At 43.6% G+C, this 15589-nt stretch overlaps 1 long non-coding RNA gene across 1 annotated transcript; it reads left to right on the forward strand.

Annotated features, from left to right (window-relative positions):
* Nucleotides 1-1308: 1308 nt before the first annotated feature.
* Nucleotides 1309-12179, forward strand: LOC120298657. Its single transcript, XR_005554165.1, has 3 exons — nucleotides 1309-1478; nucleotides 3011-3157; nucleotides 12034-12179. It is a non-coding gene; the product is annotated as an uncharacterized LOC120298657 (long non-coding RNA).
* Nucleotides 12180-15589: the final 3410 nt, after the last annotated feature.

A 15589-nucleotide genomic window follows, 5' to 3' on the forward strand; every position in this document is an offset into this window, starting at 1 on the left:
GTCCCTTTTTCCCAGCCCCTTCCAATATCTTGCCAAGAAAACTACAAGGACTTGCCCAAGCAATTTCCAAGAATCAATATGGACTCAAAGATGCACACATACACACCCAATCTGTGACACTTCCTGGTTTCGTAGTGAAGAAGATTCCATGACAGTTAGAACTGGTTGAATGGAATAGAATCAAGCACTGTTGGGCTTACTAAACAAGGGACATGAATGAGATTTGGGGAGAGGAGATTTCGGATAGTGTAACCCACCAGGAAGAACAGCTACAGGTGTTACTCATTTTTTTTTACCCCACATTGGATCAAATGTTACTCCTTTAACAGGCATCTGAGGCCTTGGCATTCTTTGATGACATATTTGAGCTAAGCAGACTTGTACATCCTTAGAAACTTTGTCACTAATATTTGGGGAAGAAGCTGCTATTTGCAGCAGAATCTTAAGGAAGAGTAGTTTGCCAAGAAACTTATTTCATAAAGACTCTCCAAAACTGGCATGGAAGGCCAGGGGACTTAGCATAATGAAGGCTACTTTTCTGGGAGTCTTTTAAACAATGTCACAATAATATCCTCAGTGCTTCGACATGTGTCTGAGCAGAATTGTTTCTTGTTTACATTTGAAATGTTGGGTCTGACTGTTCTTAGTAGGTTTATTTTTCCTCACTCCACTTTGGTGCTTAATGCAAATGGAGAAAGGGGTTGAAGAGATCCAAGGTACTCCTGGACATTTGTATCCTATTTCTTCTTATAACATCTTGGAATGATTTAGTAGGCCAATAACAGCCTTTAAACAGTGTGTGTTTCCTCCCTTTGCTCTTTTCTAAAATAATGCTGTAGTGGAAATGTGAGTGGGAAGCTTTAAGTTGACACACTGCTCCTGTTTCCACCCTAAATCCTACTCAGAATAGCCCCAAATCTCACCACCAAAATTTGACATCATTATTCTTTGGGTGTTATCTCCTGCAGTGTCCTGACTGGTTAGGGGAACGAATGGTGTCTCCCAACATCCTCACAGTATTATTTGATTCCCATTTGCTTCATAAAGATGTTGATGGAAGAGGATGTGGCCATCTTTTCTCCACTGTGTTTATTTTCAATCAGCTTTCTGCTACTCTTGGCTTTCAACACAACTCTAGCCATGATCTTTCAGTTCTAAGCCTTTGCATGGGATGTTATGACTAAAACATAAAGAAGGAGAAGGAAATAGGCAAGGTCAGGATGGAAGCAGAACACGATGTAATTTAACTTAACCTTGGTGCCAATTCTCCATTCCTTTGCAGATCTGCTGCTTCATCTTCCCAGTCAGTTATTACAAAACCGGATACAATATTGTTGCTTGTACTAACTGTCTCCTGCTTCTGCTCATCTCCATCTCTCCCTATTGGTTGATGCATCCAGAGGGAGAATATGTCTTCTCATTGGGATTCTGGACCAAATGCTATGAACACAAGTGTTACATTATTACAGATAGTACAAGTAAGAAGGATTGTCTGAGCTTCCGCTTTTCATTTTTGGACAATTTATTTGTACATAAATTACGTGAAAACCTGAAATTGAATTGTGAAGATGTTAAATAAGATTTAACATTAATATTTAACATTAACATTTAAGATTTAGCCTTCTAATTAAGTTTTATTGTGTTTTTTATCATCTTTGCCTTTTTATAATATATTTTAATATTTTATTATACACTGCCCAGAGTCCCTCTCTGAGGGAAATGGGTGAGTCAAGAATATGATGAGTGAGTGAGTGAGTGAGTGAGTGAATGAATGAATGAATGGGCAAACAAATGACATCACCCTGCATCAGAGATGTGCATTTGATAATCTAGCTCAGGGGCAGGCAACCTTGGCTCTTTTATGACTCATGGACTTCCAGAATTCCTGAGCCAGCATGGTTCAGCTTAGAAACCTCTCCCTTTCCCCTCAGCATGGCTGGCTCAGGAATTCTGGGAGTTGAAGTCCATGAGTCATAAAAGAGCCAAGATTGCCTACTCCTGGTCTAGCTTTGTTAAACTTAACAAAATAACAGAGTTGGAAGAGATTTCTGCTTTATCAAACACCTTACTGATGTCCAAGTAAATTATATCCACAGCATTTCACTGGTCCACTAATTTGGTCACTTTGTCAAAGAATGCAATTAGAGTTGTCAAGTATGATCTGGTTTTTTTTGACAAACCCATGTTGACTTCTGGTTATGACACTGTTTGCCTCTAGGTGTTTGCAGATTCATTGCTTGATTATCTTTTCCAGAATCTTTCCAAGTATTAATGTCAAGCTGATAGGTCTGTAGTCTTCTGGATCTTGCATGAAATCATAAAACGTATCTTTCTAATTGTTCTGTGTAATTTATACTAGTTTCACATTTTGGGAATCTCCAAGTCAATAGTCCTCTAAATCAGGGGTATCAAACTGCCAGCCCCCGGGCCGGTTTCATCATACTGGAGCCGCGCCCACCCCATTGCCGGCAATGGCGAAAAAGCTCCGATATGTCACGCGACGTTATGTGACGTCGCGAGTTTGATATGCCTGCTCTAAATGTTGGATGGATGGGACTATCGTTCATCCAGTAGTCAGGAATGATGGGGATTGCAGTCCAGCAAAATCTGGATACTTACATGTTGCCCACCCCTTTACTATACAATCCTCACTCTTTCCCCCTCTTTTAGAAAAGTAGCTTCGATCATTTCTCTAAAGCCATTGTTCTAGTGAGGATGAGAAATTAGTCTGTTTAAATCAGAGATAGATGATATTTTCTCTGTCAAAGGCTATATATTTTTTTCAGAGATAATCTACTGGTGGGGTGTGCAGGGAGATTAAAGAAGGAACAGTTGTGAAGGACAGATCAAGCTCGTCAAAATGATTTACAATTGTTTTTCATATTAGAATTCCCCTCCCCTCTCCTCTTCCACCTCATTTCATCTCTAGAACTTTATATGTAGTCTTGGAATCAGGGGTTCCCAGGTCCACTAATGCCTTTTTTCTCCTTTTGGAAAATATTTCTTCTAGCCATTCTGACTGTGGCCCGGACACTGGTGATAAATGCCATTATCTGTTCCTTAACTGAATTGATTCTATCACGGAATTTTTTTATTCACTGCCTGAAAATAAATATATCAGAAGACCTGCCTCCTTCTATAGCTCACTTCATCACAGGTATTGTGTAAGTCTTCTAACTATAAATAGCGAACCATTAGTTCAATATTTTTAGCAGGGCTAACTTACCTGGCAGATGTCTCTTCCAACCTTTGCATCCTATCTTTTTAGAGGAAAATAAAATATGGGCTCTTTAGACAGAAAAAGTTCTGCCAGATATGGAATGCTTTTTTTAAGGCTGGGATTTTATGATATCTTTTCAAATGAATTAGGTCCACTGGCATATTTACTAGTAAAGTTAAAACATGGTTATTTTGCCTTTGAAATCATGGCAACTAATAATATATTCATCTTTCTCGAGCAGTAATAATGATGATGATGATGATGATGATGGTGGTGGTGGTGGTGGTGGTGGTGATGATGACAAAAAAGTCTGGATAGTGGACGTGGCAGTGCCTGGAGACAGCAGAATAGACGAGAAAGAACTGGAGAAGATAACAAAATACAAAGACCTACAAATAGAAATAGAAAGACTGTGGCAAAAGCAAGCAAGGGTAGTACCAATAGTAATAGGCACCTTGGGTGCAGTCCCAAAACAACTGGAGCACCACTTGAACACCACTGGCATTGACAAATTCGCTATTAGTCAATTGCAAAAGGCGGCCTTACTAGGAACTGCTTCCATCCTGCGACGATATCTGTAATACCATCAAACATCCACATCTGCCTATCCCAGGTCCTGGGTAAGGACTCGATAGGTAGACAAAAATGCCAAATCCAGTCTGAACATCTGGCTGACTGTGCGATGATCCATAAATAATAAAGTTGGAAGGGATCTTGGAAGTCATCGAGTCCAACCCCCTGCTCAGGCAGGAAAACTTATACCATTTCAGACAAATGGCTGTTCAGTCTCTTCTTAAAGACTTCCAGTGTTGGAGCATTCACTGCTTCTGGAGGAAGGTTGTTCCACTGGTTAATTGTTCTAAGTATCAGGAAGTTTCTCCTTAGTTCTCCTTAGACTGCTATCATGTCTCCCCTCATCCTTTTCCTAGCCACAATGGTTGTGGCTAGGAGGATATTTGGACAACTTTGTGTTGTGCCCCAGGCATGCCCTTTCCTTGATTGGGAGGCTCTGCTGAAGCTCTCATCTTATTGCAATGCACACTAAATGGGGCTGCCCTTGAAGTATTTCCAAAAACTTCAATTGGTTAGTGTTATGTCCTGAGCCTTGCAAACGGCTCGGGCGTTTGCAGGCAGTCCCGGGCAGGTGCAAGGCTGCCCGGGACCAGACAGGCTGTCGCCAGTGCCGTGCGCATGCGCGGGTGCTGGCGCGGGAAAAGTAACACATTTACCTGGGAGTTGCCTATATAAGAGGCTGCGAGCGTTTGGGAAGTTAAGGAAAGCCATCTACTTGTAAGCTGAACACAGAATAAAGAAAACTGAGAACTCCAACTGCTTCTCGTGTCTGCTTTGCGCCAAGGACTCAACACTGGCGACGAAGGTGGGATGCCTTACACCACCTGGAAAGGAAGAAGTGTAAGCTTACCCAAGTGAGTCCTGAGCGGCGGAACGGCGTCGACTCGGCAGCTGCCCGCCAATCCAGTGCGCATTCGGGGGTAGGCTGGCTGATAGACCCGTCTCCTGAAGATGGCGAAAATCGGAAGGCTTTCGGAGTTCAACGTCTCACATCCAGAGCGGTGGGAGTCATACGTAGCCAGGGTGGAGAACTACTTCAAGGCAAACCAAGTGAGGGAAGAGAGCTTGAAGGCTGCCACCCTGCTTTGTGTTTGCGGTCAAGACGCCTTCGACATCGCAGAAAACCTTGCAGCACCTGTTCCAGTAGAGTCTGTCAGCTACGCAGATCTGAAGAAGCTATTGAAGGAGCACTTCCACCCCAAGATGTCCATCATCGCATGGCGCCACACCCTTTGGAGCAAAGGGAAGGGCACGAGCTGCTGCCCATCTCCACTGATGGAGCCACAAACAGCCCATTCCAGGGTTCCGCGAGAGCTCCGAACAAGAATTCTATGAGCCTACCCAACTACCAGGCATCCACGCCTACTCCAGCCAGGGAGTCACCCCGGGGGCATACTCACCTTCCACACATATCACACAGCACTCCAATCACGGAGGATACCCGGGGGCATCCCAACAAATCATTCCCCGCAAGAGAGCTGGCACACAACCCCCAAGGTTGGCCTGACCTTACCCCAAATCCTACAGGGGGTCAAACATACAGGGAGGTGGTCGAGGAACCAAGTCCCGACTACAACACCTCTAGCCCAAATCAGGGACTAACTGAGTTTTGGGAAGGTACAGAAACCCACACAAGCCCGGACACAGAACGGGGTTCAGGGAATGGACAGCCTCCTGACAGGTCTTGGACGGACCTAGGAGGTTCAACAGAGACGCCCAGCAGTGGCTATCACTTCAGGGGGGCCGAGGGTCTACAGATAGGCAGGTCAACCAGGTCACAAAGTGACAGAAGCCCTGGCCTGACGAGCCCGGTGGGCGAGCAAGCAGGCCAGGCATCAGGGCACAGCCCTTGGAAGGCACCAAGACAAAATAAGGAGAACAGGCTCACATCTCCCTCCAGTCAGGGAACTCCTGCTAGTAACCCAGAGCTGAGAAGGTCACAGAGAGCAAAGAAATCTCCTAAGTACCTAGAGGATTATATAACATTGCTGGCAAGGCAAAAGCCAGCAAACAGTGGAAGCACTGGGGAGCGGAACGCTGTATAGAACAAATGATTATATGTTGGTAGTAGTTTCAGCCCGGGGGAAAGGGGTGTTATGTCCCGAGCCTTGCAAACGGCTCGGGCGTTTGCAGGCAGTCCCGGGCAGGTGCAAAGCTGCCCGGGACCAGACAGGCTGTCGCCAGCACCGTGCGCATGCGCGGGTGCTGGCGCGGGAAAAGTAACACATTTACCTGGGAGTTGCCTATATAAGAGGCTGCGAGCGTTTGGGAAGTTAAGGAAAGCCATCTGCTTGTAAGCTGAACACAGAATAAAGAAAACTGAGAACTCCAACTGCTTCTCGTGTCTGCTTTGCGCCAAGGACTCAACAGTTAGTATGTGTGCCCCTAGAATGTCACACAGGGCACCCCTGCTCCATAAGCTGCATTGGTTGCTCTTTTGCCTCTGGGGCCAATTCAAGATGCTCTTTTTGACCTTTAAAACCCTTCATAGCATGGGACCAGGTTATCTGAGGGGCTGCCTCTTCCCAATTGTGTCTGCCCATCCCATTGGATCAGTTGTGAACGCTCCAACACTGGAAATTTGTAAGAAGAGACTGGACCGCCATTTGTCTGAAATGGTATAGGGTTTTCTGCCTGAGCTGGGGGTTGGACTATATGACCTCCAAGGTCCCTTCCATCTGTTATTCTGTTATTCTTTTTTCCTTCCTTCCTTCCTTCCTTCCTTCCTTCCTTCCTTCCTTCCTTCCTTCCTTCCTCCCTCCCTCCCTCCCTCCCTCCCTTCCTTCCTTCCTTCTCCAATACTGGAAGTTTGTAAGAAGAGACTGGACCGCCATTTGTCTGAAATGGTATAGGGTTTCCTGCCTGAGCCGGGGGTTGGACTAGATGACCTCCAAGGTCCTTTCCAACTCTGTTGTTCTGTAGTGAGATGAGCAGCAAGCAAAATAGATAGATGACAGATAGATAGCTCTGTTAGAACAATTAATCAGTTAGAACAATTAACCAGTGGAACATCCTGCCTCCAGAAGCGGTGAATGCTCCAACACTGGAAGTTTTTAAGAAGAGACTGGACAGCCATTTGCCTGAAAGGGTGTAGGGTTTCCTGTCTGAGCAGGGGGTTGGACTAGATCATGGGTCTGGTTTTTCTGTGGACTGGAGAGTGTGTGGGTTTGTGTGCTGCCTGCATCCCATGGATGGGGGTTTGTTTGTTTGTGTGGACCGGTTGCTGGCATGCCACGGCCCCTACCGATCCATGGTCCAGGGGTTGGGGACCCCTGGACTAGATGACCTTCAACATCCCTTCCAACAACAACAACAACAACAATATATTTTCTGAATTCCTTTTTACCCAGTTTGCCTAGAACAGTATTGGCAATAGATATTTCTTTTTATTAAAAGTTTTAAAATTTTTTACAATATATAACCCAAATCCCTCCCCCCTCCCCCCTCCCCCATTTCCCAGAGCTGATTACAGGGTTACAAATAAGCAGTCATAATCTAACTAACATTACCCAACTCTACTAACAGTCAAATCCATAACATATTTAGCTCCTTTTCAAAATAAATATTAACAAATTAAAAACCAAAAATAATAATATAATTAAACAATAATACTAAAAATAATATAAATTCAATCATATTAAACTATTAAAAACAATCTAAAATTTACTCATAAGCTAAATAATACTTTTTAGTCTCATACTTATTCTGGATATAATCTATCCATCTTCTCCAAACCGAAATATAACTTTCTTGTGAATAATCCTTCAAATAAGCGGAATTTTTTGCCATTTCTGCTAAATTAGACACCTTGAGTATCCATTCTTCCATAGTAGGCAATAGATGTTTTTATGTATGTTTTGTGCTCCAATCTGGAGCAACAAGCAATATAATGACCTGTCGGCAGAGGAAGTGGCCCCGTTTACTAAGGAGTTACATCTGGTGGGACCCAGGACATGGTTCCACTCTCTGGAACTTCAACTTTCCTCCCAAAGTGAGATTGATTCCTTCCCTCCCAGCCTCTGGAAATCCCTGGAAACCAGCCCGTGTCGAGAGGCCTGGAGGTCTTGAGAAATTGGTGGTCTTCTGAAGTGGCTCCACTGTTCATAATATTTTTGTCACGTTGCCTTTTTTGTTGACAGGTAGTTCTCAACTTATGACCACAATTGAGCCCAACATTTCTGTTGCTGAGGGCAACCATGTTTAAGTGAATCTTGCCCCACTTTATGCCCTTTCTTGCCACAGTTGTTAAGGGAATCACTGCAATTGTGAAGTTAGTAACACAGTCGTTAAGCGAATCTGGCTTCCCCATTGGCTTTGCTTGTCAGAAGGTCCCACAAAAGGGGATGACGTGACCCCGGGACACTGCAACTGTCATAAATATGAGTCAGTGGCCAAGCATCTGAGGTTTGATCACATGGCCACGGGGCAAAGTAATATTAGAGCATTTCAGCCTTCTAGGACACTCCATTACAAATCCCAGAGTAGCCATTTGGGGAACAAAGAAACTTTGCCAGTATAATTGCTGAATTCCTATGTAAAAAAGTTTCAAGTTACCTCTGAAGGCTTCAACAAACAATGGATGTTTAACACTTTACAATTGTTACAATTGATTGTATAATTTGCATCTGCATAATCAATCTGTCTTTCCCTTCTTCCCTCCTTGCTCCCCATCCCATTTAAAATCCTATATCAGCCTAACCCGTTCATTGTAGCTGATGAAGTGTGTTGTAAGTCACCAAACCTATGCCTTTTAATTAAAAGTCTGAGAGACACCTCCCTCTGATGTTCAAAAATACAATAAACTGTAAGATTATAGTAGAAAAAATAATCAAATACAAGATGGCATTTTCCTCAATATAATGTGCATGTCTTTGAATATAATTTGGTTAAATGCTGTTGGATAGGTGTAATTCTCTGTCTAGTGGGTGCTTTAGTTTTTTAAAGGGCTGGTGACATGTAGTTCCTCTAAATGAATTCCACCGAAAATAATGCTGTTCTGTCATTTGTAGTTAACTAGGCTAGAATGATAGAAATGAAATGAAGCAATTTTCACATGGCCACGGGGATGTTGCAATGGCCGTAAGTGTGAAAGATGGTCATAAAGTTACTTTTTCGGTGCCATTCTAAGGTTGTAAAATTGGGCCTGACTCATTTAAGAACCGCGTCGCTTAGCATTGGGCGTTCAGGTCCCAATCGTGTTTGCAAGTCAAGGACTACCTGAACAAATATAATTTATGAATAATAAATAATTCATGCCCCTTATAAGAATGGCCTATTTGCATGATACACTAAGCTAAAAAAGCAGTGAGCGTGTTTACTTATTTAAAACATGTACCTAGCTGCCCATCTCCACCCCCAGCTCATTGTTCTGCTCATGTGCAACTCTAATCAAAATGTGTGGCTTGCCGTGTGATGTAAACTCAAAAGGCTAATTTTCAAGGGCTTCAAGAGAGTACAGTTGGTGGACCTGAGGCTCACAAGTTCCAATTTCTGAATGTTCAACCAGCCTGTTTCAAGGTCATAGGACACGGTAAGCCTGAAAGCGTGTTTAAAAAAGCAGCTATATTTGTACCACTACACCATTGATTTCTGAGGTGCGTGTATTGGGTCTACATGCAGGTAGACAAAGATGGGGTGGTCTTTATATCCAAGGTGGAGAACTTATGACTCCTGGCTATGGACCATATTGGCTGTGATTGCAGAAAACTCTGATTAATTAGCATGCAGATGGCCATATGTTCTCTCCTTTCCAAATTTAGCAGCCTCCAGATGTGCTGGGTCTCCTGAATGTTATAGCAGGAGCTTGGAGAGTTAGTGACCTAACACATCTAGAAAACATCAGGTTGTGGGATAGTTAGTATTAATTTAGAGGAAGTTCCACTCTTGGTAGAAGGTTACTGTATTTGAAGGAATCTAATTGTCTTCTCTTTGTTTGCAGCCATCTCTCTGTTGGGCATTTTAGTGATTACAAGTGAGAAGCTTAAATATGAATTTGGAGACATCATTCTGTTTCTAAATTGGGATTTCTACCTAGGTTGCTGCGTCTGTGCTCTGTGCATTATCTTAGGTGAATAATATCTCTGACAAAGGGCGAACATCCAGTTTAAGATTGAAGCCATAAAACAAAATGAACCAGGGAATCCAAATTAAGCAAGATTCTAAGGGTGATGCTTGTTAAATAATAAGGTTATGTTGAAAGGGGGGGGGAACCTAATTCAAACCAAAATGGGAAGAGTAGTTTGAAAGTCTTTGATTTTAGGAACATGGAAGCGGATCCCAGTAAATGAAAATATTATTATTAGGTAAACAGACATCTCTTTAGAGGAAAAAGGAGTGTCTTCTATAGGTTTGGTACAAATTTTTCCAAGGTAGTCTTAGACTGACCGCAAACCAAATCTCTTTCCCAGAGTAGTATCCCCATTCAACTAGTATAATAAAACAAGGGAACTGTCACGTTTCAAGAAAGCCACAGAACCAGTGGTGGGATTCAAATATGGGAACAACCGTCTGTGTGGATGCCACTTCCAGAAGTCCATTCTGGGCCTGGGCAACAAAAAATTAGCTACCGGTTCTCCCGAAGTGGTGTGAACTGGCTGAATCCCACCACAGGAAGGAAGGAGGGAGGGAGGGAGGAAGGAAGGAAGGAAGGAAGGAAGGAAGGGAGGGAGGCAGGGAGGGAGGGAAGGAGGAAGGAAGGAAGAAAAGAAAGAAGGAAGTCAGGAAGGAAGGAAGGAAGAAGGAAGGAAGGAAGGAAGGAAGGAAGGAAGGAAGGAAGGAAGGAAGGAAGGAAGGAAGGAAGGAAGAAAGGAAGGAAGGAAGGAAGGTGTGGTGGGATTCAAATATGGGAACAACCGGTTCTCTGTGTGGATGCCACTTCCAGAAGTCCATTCTGGGCCTGGGCAACAAAAAATTAGCTACCGATTCTGCCGAAGTGGTGTGAACCAGCTGAATCCCATCATTGCACAGAACTAACATTGTACTAAAACGTGTCCTGGAAGTTTTCAACATTTTTGTTTTACAGTGTGTGCCATAATTTCTTTGGAATTTCTCTGAGCGATGTTTGTGATCTATCTTTACTGTTTAAGATAGTGAAGGTGGCTATTAAGGTTTTACTGTTCCCTTTTACACATGCTTCTGTTACTCTGAAGCCTCTCTGGTAGCCCATATTTTCCAAACAGAGGGAAAAACCAAATGGAAGAAATTACAGGTAGTCCTCAATTTACAACAGTTCATTTAGTAGCCATTCAAGGTTACAGTGTCACCCAAAAAGTGACTTATGACCGTTTTTCACACTTATGACCATCGCAGCATCCCCAGAATCATGTGATCAAAATTCAGATGCTTGGCAACTGGGTTGTATTTATGATGGTCGCAGTGTCCCTGGGGTTCAGGGGATCCCCTTTTGGAAACTTCTGACAAGCAAAGTCAATGGGGAAGCCAGTTTACCAACTGTGGTAATCCTCTTAACAGCTGTGGCAAGAGAAGTCGTAAAATGGGGCAAAACTCATTTAACCAATGTTTCACCTGGGAACAGAAATGGGCTCAACGGTGGTCATAAATTGAGGACTATCAACCACTTCGGCAGAACCGATAGCTAATTTTTTGTTGCCCAGGCCCAGAACGGATTTCTGGAAGTGGCATCCACATAGAGAACTGGTTGTTGACATATTTGAATCCCACCACTCCTTCCTTCCTTCCTTCCTTCTTTCCTTCCTTCCTTCCTTCCTTCCTTCCTTCTTTCCTTCCTTCCTTCCTTCCTTCCTCCCTTCCTTCCTCCCTCCCTCCCTTCCTTCCTGTGGTGGGATTCAGCCAATTCGTACCACTTTGGCAGAACTGGTAGCTAATTTTTTGTTGCCCAGGCCCAGAATGGACTTCCGGAAGTGACATCCCCACAGAGAACCGGTTGTTCACATATTTGAATCCCACCACTCCTTCCTTCCTTCCTTCCTTCCTTCCTTCCTTCCTTCCTTCCTTCCTTCCTTCCTTCCTTCCTTCCTTCCTTCCTTCCTTCCTGTACTTTTGGATGTCAGTGAAAATCCAGGATGACAATGAGGCTAAAGTGAAAATGTTGATTCTACAATGCAAGAATGTGCTTGGTTCCCCTTTGGCCATCTTGAAAAACAATTTTGAAAGAGCATTTTTTTCCATCTCTTGGTCCCAATGACTGACTAGAAACAAAAACACATGATTATACAGCAAAAATAATTTGATCCCCCCTTTTTACTTTTATTTTGTTTTAGGTATCTCTAGCTTTTTCTGGACTAGGTTCATAAAAGTGTAACCCCTTGGTATTGAAGCTAAGGCAGAAGAGAACAAATACTCCAGTATTTCTTCAGCCAGATCTTCCATGTAATCTGTGCGCCCAATTCATAGTCACAAGGATTTACTTCTGAACCAAACAGGAGACCCTGGACCCTGTTTGGAGATGACCATTCATGTGGTGACATCAGCCGGCTAAAAGCCAGTCCAGATATGGAAACTGTCTTTTTAAATTTTCTTCTGTGATTACTCTGAATTGTCCCTGAAATTCCATAATCTTTTCAATACAGATGCTACTCTAGATTCCTACCTAGAGTGGAATATTGCCTTTCATGACAACACGCCTCTTTTTTCTATAGCACCGCTCAAAATAAATCTCTTTTCAAATGAATGTTTTGCAGATAGATGGTTCTTAACAGAATAACAGAGTTGGAAGGGAGACTTGGAGTCTTCTAGTCCACACACACATCCCTGCTCAAACAGGAAACACATACTATTTCAGATAAATCAGTGGTTCTCAACCTGTGGGTCGGGACCCCATTTGGGGTCGAACGACCATTTCACGGGGGTCGCCAAACAAGGCTGTCCGCCATTTTTTCCCCCTTTTCTTTGGCCACGCCCCTGGCACCCAGTGATGTATAAGTGGTTGGGGGTCACCACAACATGGGGAACTGTATTATGGGGTCGCGGCATTAGAAAGGTTGAGAACCACTGAGATAAATGATTTTCTTTTTGGTCAAATGCAAGCCTGCGGGTAAATATCACTTGATCATTTTAACATTATCGCAAGAACTTGCCTGGATTATCATCTCCGATGATAATCAGGTTGGGTATCCCGTCAGGCAGCTATGAAACAGTTTATGTGAAACTCCTTTAGAAAAAGAGACTGAGTGAAGTGTTGACAAAATCTGTCCATCTTTTGGTTCATCAGAAAGACAGCTCTCCAAAGATAAGAGAATGGAACCAAAGTTGATCTTGGAAAGGGACTGGCAAAAGAAAGACTGAATGGGCCAGATCCAACTCAGAGAATATATATATATATTTAATAATACTAGTAAAAATGCGACTCCCAGGCATAATTATAAATAAAACAAATAAAACACGATCACCGGGAGGGTTTAAAGTAAGAATACTTTACTAAAAATATACTATACTTATGCTAAAAAGTTGCCAAGCTTTTGTTGGGGGAAACTCCCCAACATCGTCAGGGCTAAAGAGGCTGCTTCAACAAGGATGGTTTAAGATGGTCTAAGAGCTGTGCGCAGACGTTGCTTGAACCACTTAAACCATCCTTGTTGAAGCGGCCTCTTTAGCCCTGACGATGTTGAGGAGTTTCCCCCAACGAAAGCTTGGCAACGTTTTAGCATAAGTATAGTATATTTTTAGTGAAGTATTCTTACTTTAAACCCTCCCGGTGAAGCCTAATGCAATGATGGTGAACCTTTTAGAGACTGAGTGCCCCAAAACTGGCCCCGCCCTCACTCCATCCCCTGCCCGGCCCCCACTCCACCCCCATTCCGCCCCCACCCCCGCAGGGCCATTCACCACCTCCAGGGCCCGCTGCAGATCGTCCAGGCAGCCCAGCAGCGCCATGGCAGCCACGCCCTCTGCCCGCACCCCGCAGCATCAACTTTGCGTGATGGGGTGTGAGGTCTACGCTGCCTGGCTGCCATGTCCTTGGCTGTGCTGCTCCACGTGGGCCACACTCGGGGGCGACTCTCCTCCAGGGGGGCTGCTGGCAATGAGGGGGTTGCAGGGGGAGGCAAGGGGGGGCAATGGCACGTGTGCCCATAGAGAGGGCTCCGAGTGCCGCCTCTGGCACGTGTGCCATAGGTTCTCCACCACTGGCCTAATGTATCCCTATAAGTGAGGCAGTTGGCCAGTGACATGGAATTTTGCTGACTCTTCCATTCTAAGCACAAGACCCAGGATAGGGTCGGGAAAAAATCCCTACTTGGTTTAGGGCTTGCTTTACTGCTTTTGTAAGCTGCCTACCTCAGAATGGATAGGAATTGTGGTACGGATTTTCACAAATTGTGCCATCCAGATTTGTCAGTTCTATTGGAGGAAATTCTGGAAGCCTTAAAATGATATGGAGATATTTGAATGTGAACCTTAACCTAAACATTACAATTCCATTTAATTTGTGTTCTGGCAAATGAGACCTCTTCACATAATTATATTTTATATTTGAATAGTTTAATTTGGAGATTTTTAGCACCCTCCTTATGTCAGGTGAGCGTGTTTCCTTTTTATATTATATTGACTATTACACTATTGTGCCAATTTTTGTGAATGTTCTTTATTTTTGTTTTTCTAAAAGCGGTATCACCGGGGAGGAAACACTGCCGCTAAAGACAGAGGATCCTTCAAATTCTTATTACCTAAAATCACTTTTAGATTTCTTCTGCATACAGTCTCTAATCTCCTTTTAAGAAAATTTGCACTGTTAACCAAACTTCCATGTCTTCAGATTGTTATGAAAAGTCTATCTTTGTGGTTTGTGAATGTTGATACAGATAGTCCTTGACTTACAACCACAACTGAGCCAAAAATTTCTGTTGTTCATTGAGACATTTGCCTCATTTTATGACCTTTCTTGCCAATGTTGTTAAGTGAATCACTGCAGTTGATAAGTTAGTAAGAGAGTCTGGCTTCCCCTGATTTTGCTTGGCCAAAGATTGCAAAAAGTAATCACATGACCTTGTTGTTTTAGTTGCGAAGTCGTGTCCGACCCATCGTGACCCCATGGACAACGTTCCTCCAGGCCTTCCTGTCCTCTACCATCTTCTGGAGTCCATTTAAGCTCATGCCTACTGCTTCAGTGACTCCATCCAGCCACCTCATTCTCTGTCATCCCCTTCTTCTATTGCCCTCCATCTTTCCCAGCATTAGGCTCTTCTCCAGTGAGTCTTTCCTTCTCATTAGGTGGCCGGAGAACTTGAGTTTTAACTTCAGGATCTGGCCTTCTAAAGAGCAGCCAGAGTTGATCTCCTCTAGGACTGACCAGTTTGATCGCCTTGCAGTCCAGGGGACTCGCAGGAGTCTTCTCCAGCACTATAGTTCAAAGGCCTCCATTCTTTGGCACTCAGCCTTTCTTAGGGTCCAGCTTTCACAGCCATACATTGCAACTGGGAAAACCATGGCCTTGACTATACGCACTTTTGTTGGCAGGGTGATTTCTCTGCTTTTTAGTATGTCCATGGACAGTACCCAAACCCCATGGACAGTACCAAAAGGCACATGACCTTGGGACACTGCAACCGTCATAAGTACGAACCAGTTGCCAAGCATCTGAATTTTGATCACATGATCATGAGGATGCTGCAAAGGTCGTGTGAAAAATTATCATAAATCACTTTTTTCAATGTCGTTGTAGCTTCGAACAGTCACTAAATGAAACATTGTAAATTGAGGACTACTTGTACTGACCTGATGGTACATAACCAATCCATATTTGTGTTTTCATGTACTATCAGCCAGGTCACTGCAACTGTGATTTCTCTTTTTATTTTAGATTTCGAAATAAAAATCTAG

This window comes from Crotalus tigris, unplaced genomic scaffold, assembly GCF_016545835.1.
Source record: "Crotalus tigris isolate CLP2741 ecotype Arizona unplaced genomic scaffold, ASM1654583v1 scf7180000024119.3904262, whole genome shotgun sequence".
Taxonomy (NCBI): Eukaryota; Metazoa; Chordata; class Lepidosauria; order Squamata; family Viperidae; genus Crotalus; species Crotalus tigris.